General features: G+C 40.6%; 1 long non-coding RNA gene across 1 annotated transcript; it reads left to right on the top strand.

The window, feature by feature from the left end:
* Window positions 1-8277: 8277 nt before the first annotated feature.
* Window positions 8278-9015, top strand: LOC308574011. Its single transcript, XR_014002300.1, has 2 exons — window positions 8278-8309; window positions 8740-9015. It is a non-coding gene; the product is annotated as an uncharacterized lncRNA (long non-coding RNA).
* The last annotated feature ends 2863 nt before the right edge of the window (window positions 9016-11878 follow it).

Raw genomic sequence — 11878 nt, 5'->3', positions numbered from 1 at the left:
TTGGCCTACTGAAAGGCATCATGATTCTTACTTGTGTGTTGTCTTTCATTCTGCATGTATTCAGACACAGCAGGAATATGTTTTTGCTTGGTTGATTTTATTGAAGGCTGGTGGAACAAAGAGAAGAGGCAGCAGGCCCCAATTCCCAGCTGCTTTACTGTTTCACTGTTATTACTTAGATGTCTGCAGAGCAATAAGAAATGGATAAGGAATCACTAAGGTCAGAAGCTGCCACCCATTTTAGCCTTGACATATAAAAGAGAAAATACCATGAAGGTATTTTTTCGGGGGGGGGGGTGAGGGGTCTCTCTTCTCTGTCCTGCCCGTTATTTATTCCTCCATTCCAAGAATCAGACATAATCTGCTGTGAGTCATGGAATGGCATGGCCCTTCATTCTCGTGGCTACTTGGTAGCCTGAACTCCATGAAAAGGTTATTCTATCTCCACCACCCAAAACCAGACAGAGAACATTGAAAACGTCTAAATGGCACAGCCTTCACCAGGCAGCAAAAAACAAGCTTGCTCCATCATCCATGTGACAGCCCCTCAGATATCTGGAGATAAGACGCACCACCACTCAGTCTTCTTTTCTCCAGGCTAAGCTACCCAACTGCTTCAACCATTCCTTGTGAAACTTGGTTTCCAGACACTCTGTCAATTTTGGTCACCCTCCTCTGTATACATTCCACCTTGTGTTCAACGGCACATTCCAGCAAAGCAAAAACCCTCAAGTGAAGCACAGCCAGCAGGGGGTGTGGCTGGAGAGAAGGAGTAGCCTGGAGAGTCCTGGGTGCTGAACAGAGGGGCTGCTAAGGCCGCATTCAGCTCTGGGGCCTGAAGTGACCCACCCCTAGTTTCAGATCTCTTGAATTCAGGCAAACACCTGAATAAGCAAACCAGTAAACTGAGGGAAAGGCTTTTCCCAACTCTACTTAAAACTTGACCGCTGTCCGTTAAGCGGGAGAAGAGAGCAGCTGTACAATTCTAAGAGTAAAACCTCTTATTCCTGACGTAAGCCTTCTTTCCCCTCAACTCCCACAACCTGTTCACTCCCTACTGCTGATACTCCTGCTGGAGCTTTAAATGTGCAGATTTTGTGAAAACGAATGTCAGCATATGCATATGTATTAGCCATAGGCTTGTAGGCACATGGGCAGATTGGAGTAGGAAATAACAGGGAGCATCGTAAGAGCATTTTGTTGAAGATTCTAAGAGGTGATTTCCTGCATCAGGCTTTCTGCAATCAAAACTACAGCAGAAGGGCATTTGGTGTGGATACAAAGAAACAAGTTGCACCATTTTGTGGTTTTCTAAAAGTTATGGTAATATCAAAATAGGAAACTCTGATGCTTTATATTTCATTTCCTTTAATGACCAATAATTAGTTAACCAATAAATTGTTGTTTTTCTGTATAGAAATGACTGATTATAAGTGAAAGAATTGGTATTAATGAGTAATGTGATAGGAATAAAAGGAGTGAAGCTCAACTCCTTGGTCAGCTGTGATTGTCACATCTGTACTGAAACTGATCTCACTTATCTTATCTTTTCTGAATCTGTAAGTTTACTTACACTTAGCTGAAGTGTGATGATGTTCAGTTTTTTCTATTAAAAGAAAATAAATGTTTATAACCCTGCATGCTGTGTGTGTGTGTGTGTGTGCGCGCGCGCTTGAATGCTGGAACTTTCTGCCTTTACCTGTGGTCTTAAATTTCCAGCAACTTTAATTTTTACCTCTCACACTGCCTGTTGCTGAAACGCAAAATGGTACCCTGGGCATTCAAAAGGTTGGGGCCATAGCCATTGTAATACCATGACAGCTATCTGCAGGAAGAACTAGGAGACTTGCTACAAAATCAAGAGTACTTGCCATCCATTATTCATTGTTGGCTGTTTGCAATTATGTTGTCGTTAAAGTTTCAGCTGGCCAAACATTTAGCCATGTGGGTTAGATGAGCAATCATGAACTGCAAATAGCTTTAGCAAGCAGTTTACAAGATACCCACAGACTGAAAATCACTCCTGGAAACTGATCTGCAAACAGATTAATGAGCATATTCGCCACTCAGAGACCACAAGGCGCTGATATGCAATGAGCTTCTCATGCTATTCCACATGGGACAGCTACAAGGTCACATGCTAGAATATCCTTCCTATACCTCGTTTAGGCTAACAGCTCTCTTCCACCACATTGTGCCCTCATCCCCATGAACCTCCTTCTTCCATCGTGCTGCTTCTCCACTGCTTCCATTTGGATTAACTCTTATTGGAATCCATCATCAGGGTGGCTTACTGTAAAACTACTTAAAACTGAATCAAATAAAGCAAAAAAAAAAAAAAAGCTATAAAGATGAATGTATTGCCAAGAATGCTATTTTTGTTTCAATCACTACAAATTCTGGACAAAATGGACTGTTTCAAGAAGTGGCAGAGAGACATTTCCAGATTTGTCTGCCAGGGCAAGAAGCCCAGAATAAAATTTAAAATATTAACTGATGCAAAAGAAAGAGGGGGATTTGCCCTGCCAGACCTTAAACTCTATTATGAATCAGCAGCTTTTTGCTGGTTGAAAGATTGGCTGCTTCTTGAGAACACAGACATTTTGGATTTATAAGGTTTCAACAATGTTTTTGGGTGGCATGCATACTTGTGGTACGAAAAGGTTAAAGCTCATAAAGCATTTAAAAACCATATTGTCAGGAAAGCATTGTTTAATGTCTGGACAAGATATAAAGACTTACTTGAAAACAAAACCCCAAGGTGGTTGTCACCGATGGAGGCAAAGGCTCAGAAAAAGCTCAATATGGAGGCCAAGTGGCCAAAATATTGGGAAATTTTGGAGCAGGAAGGAGACAAATTGAAATTGCAGAGCTTTGAGAAACTAAAAGATAAAGTGCGAGACTGGCTTCATTATTACCAAATAAGAGAGGCCTATAATTTAGACAAAAAAATTGGCTTCCAGGTGGAAAAATCAAAGTTGGAAACAGAACTGTTAGATCCTAAAACAAAGACGCTTTCAAGAATGTATAACTTGCTGTTAAAATGGAACACTCAGGATGAGACGGTTAAATCTGCTATGATTAAATGGGCACAAGATGTTGGTCATAACATTATGTTTGCTGACTGGGAACAGTTGTGGACCACAGGTATAAAATTTATGGCATGTAATGCCCTAAGAGAGAATATTATGAAAATGATTTATAGGTGGTACATGACCCCAGTCAAGCTTGCAAAAATCTATCATTTGCCCGATAATAAATGTTGGAAATGTAAAGAAACTGAAGGTACATTCTTTCACCTTTGGTGGATGTGCCCAAGGATTAAGGTTTTCTGGGAAATGATCTATAATGAAATGAAAAAGGTATTTAAATATACCTTCCTGAAGAAACCAGAGGCCTTTCTTCTGGGCATTGTCGGCCAATTGGTGCTAAAGAAGGATAGAATTTTCTTTATGTATGCTACAACAGCAGCAAGAATACTTATTGCAAAGTACTGGAAGACACAAGATTTGCCAACTCTGGAAGAATGGCAGATGAAGGTGATGTACTATATGGAATTGGCAGAAATGACTGGCAGAATCCGAGACCAGGGAGAAGAAATGGTGGAAGAAGTCTGGAAGAAATTTAAAGACTATCTACAGAAATACTGTAAAATTAATGAATGTTAAAATGATGTTGGACTGAAAATAAGTGGTTTTGGTATTGAGGCTAATAGGCTAATAAGAATATGTAAATAAAGGTAGTTATTTGGATGAAAATATATAGTTATAATAGGTTAAGATTATAGAGTAAAGATAAATGAAAGAGGGTAGGGATTTGCTGAAAGGACTTTGTAAACGGGAATACAAAAGGGGAGGTGTGAGGAGGTCAAGGAAATAAGCAAATGAACTTAAAGATATTGAAAAATGTATTATTTCTTTTTAAGATATTTTTCTTTCTTTTTTCTCTTCTTTTTTATTTTTTCAACTATCGGTTTTTTAGGTTTCTTTTTTGGTAACTTTCTTATTAGCTCTTGTTCTTTTTTCTTTTTTCTTTTTTGTATGTGTAATAGTTGGTTTAATTATTTTTAACTTTTTTAAAAAAAAACCTATGTTTTGTATGTTTTGTGTAAAATCTTAATAAACATTTTTTTTAAAAAAAAAGCAAAAAAATTTGGATGCATAAAAGCAGCTTAAGAATTTGAGGCACAAGTCAACATCGGTTAAAAGCTTGGGAGAATAAAAGCGTATTTGTGTGGCACCAGAATAATACAGTATTAAGGCAGGTATAATAGTAATAATAATAATAATAATAATAATAATAATAATAATAATAATAATAATAATAATAATAATAATAATAATTTCTTATTTGTACCCCGCCCATCTGGCTGGGTTTCCCCAGCCACTCTGGGCGGCTTCCACAAAGACCAAAAATACATTAAAATGTTACACATTAAAAACTTCCCTGAAGCCTTAAGATGTCTTCTGAATGTCAGGTAGCTGTTTATCTCTTTGACATCTGATGGGAGGGCGTTCCACAGGGCAGGAGCCACTACTGAGAAGGCCCTCTGCCTGGTTCCCTGTAGCTTTGCTTCTCGCAATGCGGGAACCACCAGAAGGCCCTCGGTGCTGGACCTCAGCGTCCAGGCAGAACGATGGGGGTGGAGATGCTCCTTCAGGTCTATTGGGCCGAGGCCATTTAGGGCTTTAAAGGTCAACACCAACACTTTGAATTGTGCTCAGAAACGTACTGGGAGCCAATGTAGGTCTTTCAAGACCGTTGTTATATGGTCTCTACATGCCATCACTGAAAAGGTTCAGGTTCCCTGGTCCCAAGCTATCTGTTTTTAAATTTGTTGTATCGTGTTGTATTCATGCTTTAGAAGTTTTTAACAAACCTTAAATGTTATGCATTGAGCTCAAAAGCTCTGACTTACAGTGCAGCTCTATCTCAGTGGAAGTGACACTGAGTTCGATTGGACTATAGGATTGCAGCCTGAGAAGGAGATGCAAGACCTTTAGGGCCACATTTCTCCTGAATTCTCATCTGCCTAAACCAGAAACATATTAAGAATGAGAAGTGTGCAAGTCATTTGCAGTTTCTTGTGGTTTATGGCTACACTAATTTCATTCCAAGTAACGTATTTCCTTTTCTTTTCCCCCTGTCCCCCCCCCTTTTCGCAAACTTGAGCTGAATTTAGCAGAGGAGGAAAATAACTCATGACAAGCCCTGTCAAAAACTATAGGGCGGGGAGAAGAGGGAGGGAGAGGCAGAGAGAGAGAGGAGTTATATATTTCTTGTGTGTGGTATGTCCCTGAAAAGGACAGCATCTCATTTTGTAGCAAGCACATGACTTGCCAGCAGAGAGAGGTGAGCTTGGGGCTCGTTGTGGGTCACTAGGCAGGCGCTGATGCCATGAAGAAAGTGAGAGAGAAGCAGCAGTGGAGGAATACAAAGCTAGCAAAGGGCACCGGCAATGAACACAGCTGTCTTATTTTTATTATTTGAAGGGATTTTGGAAGAGCGGTTTCAGTAATAAACTATTACTTTTTCTTCTCAGTGAATCCAACTGATTCTTCCCTCTCCCATCCTCACACTGCTTCAACCCCAAATGATTAGTGATGCCACCATGACTCAAAATTCATTGGTTCATAACTTGAATCTGGTAAGTTCATCATGTTGAGTTCCACCTTCAATCATTTAGGGTTGCCATATTTTGAAGAGGAAAAAGGAGGACACATTTGCCGACTTCTACATTTAACTATGGATCTCTATGACTCCTCTCATAATGAAAAAGAGGACATATGGCAATATATAATTTAAGATGAAGATAGTTATGAATTAAGTTTTATTTCCTGTGCTTGCATGGTCTGCATGTGTCACATCATCCTGTCCCCAGTAGGGTGTGTCAAATTTTTCAGCTTTCAAATTCCAAATATGAGGGGTGCTAAAAAGTTGTAACACAACTTGGAAATTCAACTGGAAGAGAATGCCATATAATTGGGCCCACAATACTGAATGCACAGCTCCTGGTGCCTACAAGCCATGCATGCAAGCCATGGGGGCCCACTAACAGTGACTTCCCCAAAGACCTCTGTGATCGGGCAGGGATAGAAGGGATTAGGTGGTCCCTCCTGGACCCACATTTTAAGGGCCTTGTAAATCAATACAAAAACATTGAACCTGGCCCAGTAGTCCATGGGCAGCCAGTGTAAACCTGCCGGCAACAGTTTGACCCCATCAACAGTCTAAGTTCAGCATTTTGCACTGGCTAGACCCTCTGGACCAAGCCAAGGGTAGCCCCGCATAGAGTGCACTGCAACAATCATGTTTTGTGGTTCCCAGTGCATAGATCACTGTGGTCAGACTATCCCTGTCCAAGAAAAGCTGCAGCACATGTAAAATCAGCCAATGAAAGACACACAACATCATGATAATTGCGGTGGAAAAGAACCCGATATTAACCATGTCATTTCCCCAAGCAGTGCTTTGATAACACATGCATAAGATGCTTCGAAAATGTTTCAAAAGAAATTTTGTCTGAGTTTACATCAAAGGAATATATATATATATATATATATATATATATATATATATATATATATAATTATTATGCAAATACAAAGAGAACAAAGTATACAAACATTTCAACTGAATACTGGGAAATTAAGAAAAAAGAAAAGAAACAGAAAAAAGAAGAAAAAGAAAAAAGAAAACAGCAAAACAGAGCAAACACAAAAAGGTAACTGTAACAGACATCCCAGAATGCTGACCCTTCTTGGGGTGGGTCTCTTTTTCTTATACTTTTGGTTTACATTGCAGGATTAGTGAGCAATGATTGTAACCTAAATTTGTGTCATTGTGAGAGCAATAGTGAACCTTTGTTTTAATCTATAATTTCAAAAATAATAATAATAAACGTAATAAAAAATATGATGGGCTCAGATCAACACCACCACCCCAGCATTTCAATATACGCCATCTACTCTGCATGCATAGAGACAAAAGAGGAATTAGACGGTCTAACTTCTCTTTCTGCTTTATTGTTCTTCTTTCTTCTGCTCTATTAACAAATTTATAAACTGGGGCAATGCCCCATTTCCCCTAATGGACCAGCCACCACTTCCTTCAAATGGTAGATCCATTTGAAGATCATGTTCTTGAAGTACTGGAGAAGGAGGGCACAACAGGACTAATAGTGAGCCCTGCTAGGACAATGGGACCTTAGAAGTTGCCTGAGGATGCCCTTGGCCAGCCCATTAACAGAGTTGGCAAATGTCATTTCCCTTTTTTAGAGAAGAGGTAGAGACCAAGCTATTTAAGGCAGTTCTGCCCCACACTCTTCCTTCTTCCTCTTGCAATAGCCAACCTCCTGCCCTTTTTAGTATGGGCTTTGCTAGTTGCCCCTTTAGAGGGACTGAGTATGATTTTTTAGGAAAGCCCCTAAGTGGCCTCATGGCTCCTCTTTTCTGCCTGCTCCATCTGGTTGGGGGCTGTCTGTGTGACTGGTGTGTTTTTTTATCTGGTCCAATTGACATTTAATCTGGACAGGTGAGATGAAGAAGAAGAAGAAGAATTTGTTTATTTAGACCCCACCCATATTGCTGGGTTTGCTGAGCCACTCTGGATGGCTCCCAACAGATTATTAAAAACACGATAAGCATCAGATTTAAAGAATGCATGCTTGAATACCTGACGCATTAAGCTTGGCAAGCACACCAGGGTGGCCAACGGGGCTATGGTCTGCATGTCAGGTTCATACACCGAAGGTGTAGGCACCAGGGGGGGCCACCAGGTGGCGCGTTGGAAGATGGCCGACAATAACATCTCTCTGATCCATACGAGGTACTAAGGGGCTGCTATGGGAAGTATGCAGCCTTCCTAAGCTCCCCCAGGATGTGGGGGAGTGCTGTCCTGCCAGTGGTGTTCACAATGCACCCCCTGATATGAGTGATGGGGGTGCCGAACACTTGGCACAGGCCCTCGGTGAAGTCAGATCTTCCTGACGCCGATTCCAATTAGCGCGTGCTGGTTGCTTCAGCTTGGAATTATAATTGGAAACATACGATTGGAATGAAGCTGAAAGCACATACATCAAGTAAAGCTCGACGATAAGACTGCTGATTAATGGATCTCTGCGACCAGGAGTGACGGACGGATAAGTAAATCTTCTGATGAATTACCACAAGGAGACTGTTACAGATAGGTAGCCGTGTTGGTCTGCCATAGTCAGAAGGGTGGTGGGAATGGGAGATTGGCAGATAGCTGAGATGAGCCTGTTGATGACTCTTAACGACAAGGAGACTGTATGTTTGGAATGAAGGGGGGTGGAGGAAAAAACTCTTTTTCTCTGCATGATGTGATATTAATAACCCTTCACCCCAGATAGAAACAAGATCGTTGCGTTTTTACGAATCACAGGCAGGACTTTAAGAACTATGTGGGATGGATTAAAACAGGAAAGAAGACTGGAGAATGGCGAGAAAAGAGGAAAATTCTTATGATACAGTTAAAATATGGCGTCTCGCTAAGACAGGCTTGCTGGAGGAAGAAGGACTGGGGGAGGAGAACCAGGACGGTTCGAATGAGAAGGAATGTTGGAATGCAAGTTTGACCTGACAGAGTCCCCAGACTCATTTGATCTGATTTATTTGAAAAATAAAGGACAGATCGGAGACAAATCTTGTGTATGGAAGCATTGTACAGAGGCTGTCCCTGACCGATATGATTTTTGGAAGAGTACAAAAATCCACATAGAATGCCAGCTTTCAACCTGCTTGTGAAAATCATCAGAGATCGCAAAGAAAGGAATTTATGATAACAACAAGAAGAGAAAGGAAGTAATAAAGGACTATCCGGATCAAACTGGACAGAACTGTTTAATGAATGCAGTAAGATAAGTGATGCTGTTTTGGACTCGAGCGGAGCTTGATGTATGGGTACCCCCAACAAAATTTAAAATTTGGCTGTATAATTTGGAATTAATGTGATATGGATAATGTGATGTGATTGGCCTGTTAATAAAAATTATTTTTTTTAAAAAAAGGTGTAGGCACCAGGGAAGGAGCTACAGCATGCAGCTGTAAATAGGGCCAGGAGATAGGAGAGAATCCCCATATTCATTACAATTCACCTGCCTTTTCAATTTGGCTAATTTGGTTGAATTAGGTGGATTTGCAGATCCTCTTAGTTGTAGTATATAATCAGTTCACCATAACCATGTGTGTCTCGGGTCTTCTTTCTGGTGTGTTGGCAAATGACATGAGTCACATTTGTGCTCCTTGCAAGTGATTCTATAGAATAAAACCTTCCCTTAGCTGAGCCCCCCCCCACCTTCCGCATTATGCTTTGTGGTCTGTTATATCATCTCTGTTGCTCTTAGATACTCCAGATTGATTCAGAAGTTGGAGACAAAACATTTAAAACCCACCAGAGGCTGTAACGACAGGAATCTAATTTCCAATTAAATTTTAGTTCTGGTAAAGCAGGCTTGGTAATAGATCATACCAGGGAAGAAGTGACGATTTTTGGCAGAAGCTTTTAAAGAATGTTCACGTGTCTCCTTTCTCATTTAAGCACCTGACATGTTTGTCAGCATTGGGGAAAGAGGTATTTCATGTTCATTCATTCAGGATCTTTTTCCATTCCTGATCTGGCAGCTGCTTCTGAATTTTTCTAAGCACACCAGTCAGTCTGTGATCCATTCACTGTCTATCTGATGGAAAAGTTGTGGGCAGAAGTGAAAGTCATTGCACACTGCTTCCTCTTAAGGATGGAATAGAATTTGGTTCATAAATGTCAAGTGCAAAAGCCAAGGCAAACAAACCATAAACAGTAAGTATGCTATATTTTCAACCTATTTATAGACTAAACCTGATAGTTATAATGCTCATGAGTGCATTTTCCATGTTTAATTCAAACAATTAATAATAATAATAATAATAATAATAATAATAATAATAATAATAATAATAATAAATTTTATTTATATCCCGCCCTCCCCAGCCGAAGCCGGGCTCAGAGCGGCTAACATCAAATGTATAACACATTAACATAAAAACAGACATCCTCAAATCAGATCAGGATCAGAATAAAATCCAATCAGATGGCAACCCGCAGATTAGGGTTGGGGACCTTAAATGCTCACCATTTAAGAAGAAAACGGAACCTTACCATTAAAGGAAAAAAATTAAAGCTAGGATGCAAGAATAAAAAAACTAGGGAAATACAATATTTTGGCAAAACCTGTTGTTATTAGATTAAAGTAGGAAAAGAATGAAATGAAATGATGAGTGAAAACATGCAAAAGTGACAATGACTTCTTCTTCTTTCTAATTAATACGGGGGGGGGGGGGAATTAAATGAAATTATAAGTAAGAACACACAGAAATGATTTGGACCAGAAATAAATAACTAAAATAATTTTAGTTGCCTAAAATAACTGCAATTCCTATTCCCCTATCTCTTTCCTTCTTGTACACTGTGGTTTTTGAAAGCTAGAATTCATGAAACGTGCAATGCATTGGTCAATAGTGTCTATTTTATATTCAGTAAAGGCACACACACACACAGACACACACACCAAGCCTGTGGAATAATTCCTGTTCACCAGCTCTTCACAGATACAAACACGTAACAACTAATTTGTCTTAACGTCAGAGAAAGTGACAGAAAACTGTGGTAGATGGATGATCATGGCCCTCGGTGTCAAAGAGAAAAAATGCATTCTGCAGAAGTGTGCATTGTGTTTATGGCCAATTATAATCCCATCAGGCCATTCTCTAGCTGCCCAGGCCTAATAGGATATGAGAAGAACAGAACCAGTTGTAGCAAGGCATCTATTATGTTCCAAACATTCATTATCACATCCCCAGGATGTGGCTGGATGGAACACATTCCAGGCACCACGCAGTCCTTTGATTGTTGCAGAGAATTGGGCTGTGTATTATTCAAAAAAACAATCTATTCCTAGCCAGTTTAGATTGGTAATTATAGAGTTGGTGGGACACCATGCTCCAAGCATCTCAGGAAGTGTGTGACTCACTAATAGGAGCAGAAACTTCCAGCCGGGAGCCCTGGGCTCTATATCTAATATCTGCTATTGAATTCTAAACTGTGAGATACCCACTTTCAGATGGAAGCAGATGGGCTCTTGCTAACAAGGGTGGCTGCTAGCATCTCTTAGTAACTACCAATCTGGCACTCCCGCTGGCACATTTGCACTATGTTGGCCTCACCGTTGCCTCCTGCTTACCTTTCTCCCTCACTTTTGGGAGGTCAGGTAAGCAGCACTGCACTGCACCACCGACCGCTAATGTCTTATTTCACAGCCACATAGCTATTCCCCATCAACACAGCACCAGGTTTCTGCAGAATACATCAATGGCCTGTTGATGTTTCTTAAGCATTACTTTTGACTAGAATCGGGGTTTCCCTGTGTGCATCTTTCACAGAAATTTGAGTTCCTGGACAAAAAATATACCTTATTTTCCCGTGTATAAGACTACCCCAAATTTAAGAAAATGGGGGGGGGGAATTGCCCAGAGGATTATCCAGAAATGTTGAGCTTTTTTTGGGGGGGGGGGAAGGATTGCCGAAAATCACCCACACAAATGAAATGCGCTTAAAATTGCACACATCATCGATGCCATCAGCCGTCTGCCCACTCGCCACAAGCAGCCAGCAATCACATGCCCAATTGCCACAGCAGCAGCCAATCCTAAGCAGCCTTTGCCGCATCCACAAATCACCCACCCAATCGCCACAGACAACCTCCTGCTTGCAGCTGCAACCAATCACCTGTCCCCCCTCTGCACTATCCGTGTATAAGACGACCCCTAATTTTTTACATTATTTTCGAGTAAAAAATCCTCTTGTCTTATACAGTAGGTGGGAA

Source organism: Podarcis bocagei (genome assembly GCF_964188305.1).
Source record: "Podarcis bocagei genome assembly, chromosome: 15".
Lineage (NCBI taxonomy): Eukaryota > Metazoa > Chordata > Lepidosauria > Squamata > Lacertidae > Podarcis > Podarcis bocagei.
This window is presented reverse-complemented; position numbering and strand designations above follow the sequence as displayed.